This window comes from Chrysochloris asiatica, unplaced genomic scaffold, assembly GCF_000296735.1.
Source record: "Chrysochloris asiatica unplaced genomic scaffold, ChrAsi1.0 scaffold00006, whole genome shotgun sequence".
NCBI classification, from domain to species: Eukaryota; Metazoa; Chordata; class Mammalia; order Afrosoricida; family Chrysochloridae; genus Chrysochloris; species Chrysochloris asiatica.
This window is the reverse complement of record NW_006408524.1, coordinates 37952591-37957809: the sequence shown is the minus strand read 5'-3', so window position 1 is coordinate 37957809 and position 5219 is coordinate 37952591. Positions and strand designations below refer to the sequence as shown.

Here is a 5219-nt window from a genome sequence, read left to right as displayed (position 1 = left end):
AAAAAAAAAAAAATGATCACTCTCTCCCCTAACAGACTATCCCATAAATTTAAAGATTAAAGAAGCAACAAGAATATATAGCAAATATAGAGAAAACACTGTTTTATGATTAGCAATAGTACATTTCAATGGGCAATCTGAACTGCAGTTTCCCTGTGGACTGTGGTTTTAGACAGAGGGAGAAAAAGCAGAGCATTTGATGGTGATTCCTTGTGTGGTACTTTAGGATAACCACTGGACTGCGAACCACAAAGTTGGTAGTTCAAACTCACCTCCAGTTACTCCTCAGAAACCCAATACAGAGTTGCTACAAATCTCAACGGCACTTAGATACAACAAGGAAATCTCTAGGTGAAATGGCACTTTCCCAGATTTGCAAACTCCTTAGTTTCCCAGCCTCTTATTTCCTAAAGGAGAAATCAGAACTTTGAACCAGCTCAGGAAGTAATACCTTGTCAGCTCAGCTCCCCACTCTCAAAAAAGAGGTCCCAAGAAAGCCTTTGGTGGAAATTCTCTTATTCCCTCTCTACCCTTGGAACTACCTCACCCTTCTTTGCTTTTTGATTGCCTGTTATTTTGTATAATAATCAGAAGCCAAAGCTCATTCTAGCAGGTGGCATTTCAGAGCTATTTTCAGAAGTCTTACCTGTATTTCCCCACTCACCTTCCTGGTGCAAGGCTGCCAGGATGCGGTCCGAGCTTCAGACTGTGCCGGCGCTGTCTGAGCCTCTATTTATGCTCCAGAGCACACCTCAATCCCACCCACCTGTCCTGTATTTACCTGTTGCTGACTCAGAAATTAACCTTTTTTTTGCAAATGGTTGTCTTCCTTGGGCTTAAGAGTTCCTTGTTTTGAAAATTATTTTGCAAAAGTTATGCTTTTCAGTATGCATCCTTTTAACTTGTTAATGAAAGTATATTGCAATGAGATTTGAAAAAGTTGGGCAGAATGCCAAATCCAGGTAAGTTTGAAATGAAGAAATTTGATTTGCCTGAAGGCTGATCTGTCTTTACCTGATTGGCTGAGATTTGTGGCTTGTAGATTTTTTTTGGCCTCCTCCTTTGGCGGATTGCTTTTAGTTAACTGAAAACACATAAGAGATGATTCAGAAACCCTTACAGTGATAAAACCTGCAATAGTACATTCGGATACAGTATTTTCCATGATATACTGTCTTTTGGGCAAACAGAATAAATATTCACTATAGTTATGTATTTATTTTAAAATCTAGCAACACATAATATTTCAAAACTGAAGAAGTTATTGAAAAAAGACATTCTCACACTCTGAGTTCATAATAATTACCATTAAATGTGTGTAATAACATCCTTAAAAAGAGATCAGAGACGTTTCACAATTATTTTTCTCATTTAACAGCAAATTTTCCTTTTAGGTATGCAGGGAGCTAGCTACCTTTGTTTCATTTAAGATTATTCAATTAATCACTTAGGGCTTTAAGATACAGTTCATATTTTCTCTGAGACTTCTGCAATTCTGGTTTGATTATGAAGTTGCATGGAGTTTTAACAGCTCAGAATGACACAATTTTTAACAACAGAATGTCTCTGTGGTTCTGTAGAGTAAGCACTGGACTGCTAACCACAAGGTGTGCAGTTTGAGTGCACTGTCTGCTCCAAGGGAGAAAGATGAGGCTTTCTGCTTCTGCAAAGATTTACAACCTTGGAGACCCCATACAAAGTCATTTAGATGGAACTGACTAAATGTCGCTTAACACAAGCGCTGTAAAAGTAACTTTTGAAGATGAGTTAGGATTATAATATTTCACGTTTTGAAGTATCTTTATTATTATTATTATTATTAGATAGAACTTTAAATTCTGTGGAGCAGCTAGTAATTTCCCAAATACTGAATTTTCTTTCAAGTTTAAAATGAGTTTACAAAGATGATTTTTTTAGGAGTTTGAAAACAATGATTAGAAATAAATTTAAAAACTGGAAACCAAACCAAACCTAATGCTTTGGAGACTCATACCCACCCTGTAGGACAAAGTAGAATTGCTCCCTTAGGTTTTCAAGGCTGTAGGTACTTTGGGAATCTAACTACCTCATCCTTCCATGGAGCACTTGGTGGGTTCCTACAATCAGCACCTTGATCAGCATCCCAGCGCCTAACCCACCACTCCACATGGGCTCCTTTAAAAATGGAAAGGTCTGTGTTTATAGACCCTTAAGTTATTCAGTTCTTGGACTACTGAATTCAGCCCTGTCATTTTGAAGATGAAAAAATAAAAATGTCAAAGAATTAAATGACTCTTTGAAGGTTCCACAACTACTTTAGGGGCCGAGTAGGGACCAAAGCTTGGGTTTCCTCTCATCATCATCTGCCGAGAGTGGAACATGGATGAGATTTGGGACCTACAACGTCCAGTTTGAGTCATGCTATCTGGTGTTCACTCACTGATGACTTCAGAGACATAATTTAACATCTCAGAAACTTCAGTTTCCTTATACATTAAATGGGGGTAGTTGGAAAAGAGTTAGAGAATGAGAAGATGGTGGGTAACTATGAACACCTCTGGTCATTATAATTAATTATAATGATGAATGATTTTCTCACTGTGCTGCCTGTGCCTAATCTCATGTCTATAAAATCCTAATATGGGACATAGGGTCTAACACATAGCAAGACAGCATAGAACAGATTGGCCACAGACCAAACCAGCTAACCAGCCAATAAATGCTCAATAAATGCTACGTGAGAAACATGAGGCTTTCTACTCCCATGAAGAGTTAAAGCCTTGGAAACCCTCACAGCACCCACTAGCAACAACATTAGTATGCCTTAAGGTGGGTGGATGAGGGTTTTTTCTTACATATTATCAAACTTCATTACTTCCAGCAGTGATGTCATGTGATCATTCTTTGAGATTTTCCTGATGATAGCAAGAATCTCTTGCTATTAGGTAGATAATTTTGGTTCCCTATTCCTTGAGTTCATCTCTCATACTTCGGACGTATTATCATGAGGGCCAGTTCCTACAGAAGGGCGCTATGCTTGATAAAGTGGAAGGTCAGTAAAAAAAAGAGGAGGACCCCAATGAAATGGATGGACACCTGGCAGCAGCAATGAGCTCAAGCTTAACAACAATTGTGAGGATGGCCCAGAACTGGGTAGTGTTTCATTCTGTTGTGTATAGGGTTGCTATGAATCAGAACCGACTCCATAGCATCTAACAACAAAAACATTTCCTGAGCAGAACTTAATACTTGTTGTTGTTGTTGTTGTTAAGTGCCGTCAAATCGGTTCCAAATCATAGCAAACCAGTATAGAGTTTGCGAGGAGTGTAGTGAGTTTGAACCACCGCCCTTGTGATTTACAGTGAACTTGCAGTCCTGTGCTTATCCTAAGTGCCACACCATAAAGCCTTACTGTTGTTGTTAAGTGCCGTCAAGTCAGTTCCTACCCACAGCGACCCTGTAGAGGGTATCCAAGAGCAACTAGTGAGCTTCAACCACCAACTTTGCAGTTCAAACTGACTTTGTAGTCTAGCGCATTAACCCACAGTGCCACTCCTGGACTCCAGAAATCCTTACTACGATGAACTAAACGAAACTTGATACCAATGACCCTCATAGTGACCCTACTGGATTCAATACATTTTACACTGTTGCATTTTAAATATTTGTGTCAGTTTTAGTATATTTTTGTTAAGTGCTGTTTATTGCTACTCATAGTGACCTTGTATAGGGTTTCTGAAGAGCAGCTGGTAAGTTTGAACTGCCAACTTGCAGTTCAAACGAACCTTCCAGTCCAATGCCTTAACCCATAGCACCACACCAGGACTTCAAGCAGATTTTAATGTGTGTTATTTTCTATGTTTGAGTAAAATTTAGAGACTTATAATAATAATTGTTGTTTTCGTTAAGTGCCATTGAGTTGGTCCCAACTCATAGCGACCCTGTCTAGGGTTTCTGAGGCTTTAAATCTTCATGGGAACAGAAAGTCTCATCTTTCTCTCACAGAGCAGCTGGCAGACTTGAACCATGAACCTTGTGGTTCGCAGCCCAGCGCTTAAAGTATGGATCCACTGCATATGTAGCATTATTGAATAACCAGTAACCAGCATGTATTAGGTTACTTAACTAAACCCTCAAATAAATAAAATTCATTTTATCACCAAATATTTATCAAAACTATGAGAGCAAGTAAAAAAAGTATTACTATAAAATCATAGAAATATTTATTAAACAAAATTACCAAAATGCGAAGGTGTTTTTTTTTTGACATCTCCTCCACCAAGTCTCTACACTTCTGAAGGTGGTGTTTACATCTCTCTAAAGTCGTATGAACTGCAAGGTCAGTGATTCAAGCTTACCAGCTGCTCCTTGGAAACCCTATACAGGGTCACTATGGGTCAGAATCAACTTGAAGGCATTTAACAACAACAGTAAATCCTTCCCTTATGAATTCTGCACTCTTAGATTTACACCACCACAAACGGCAGTTTTGGAATCCTCAAGGGACCAAATAATAGTATTCCTCTTCAATGTTCTTTGAGTTTGGGGAACAAAAACAAAAGAAGCCTGAAGGGACACGATCAGGACTATGAGGAGGATGGGATAAGGTTTCCCAATGAAATTCTGGAAGGACAGCCTTGACTACCCTTGAAGGTGCACTGTTGCTAGGGAAAAAATATCCTCAGCACAAATTTTCTGATCTGTTTCTCACTAATGCAGTTTTAGTTTTCTTAAAAGTTCTTCCTAATAAGACCTTGTAATTTCCTGTATTCTTTAAGAATATCTGCCAAGATTACCTCTTTGGAATCCCAAAAGACAGTCACCAAACACTTCTGAGCTGACCTCTCTGCCTTGAGTTTAATCGACCCAGAAGATCTCCTTGGAAGTCATGGTTTTGATAGGAGATTTTATTTTTTGAAGGCATCTTAATGAGACTAAGTGTATTACTGAAAGAGTTTGTTTGCATCTCTTCACTGATGGCAGAAACACAGTTAAACACATTTTGTTTGGTATAAATTCATGCATGTATAAACTGGAGTCCTAGTTGTAATGTTCTCCTATAGCAAATGTATCATTCACTAAAGATATGAAGATGTAAACAGATGTAGTTAGTTATTGGGAGATTCAGACACATAAAGTAAATAATAACTCTATGGGAAAAACACAAAGAAATTTAAGACACTGCCCCAGCTATAAGGTTACCTGCAATTAGGATTCATCCTAATTCCGCATCCATTTGA

General features: G+C 38.4%; 1 protein-coding gene across 1 annotated transcript in view; it reads right to left on the bottom strand.

Moving 5' to 3' along the window:
- Window positions 1-812, bottom strand: part of AGR2 (anterior gradient 2) — a 12485-nt gene extending 11673 nt beyond the window's left edge. The window contains exon 1 of the mRNA XM_006832241.1: window positions 647-812. The gene's annotated coding sequence lies outside the window, so the exon portion shown is untranslated. The remainder of the gene's footprint in view (window positions 1-646) is intronic.
- Window positions 813-5219: the final 4407 nt, after the last annotated feature.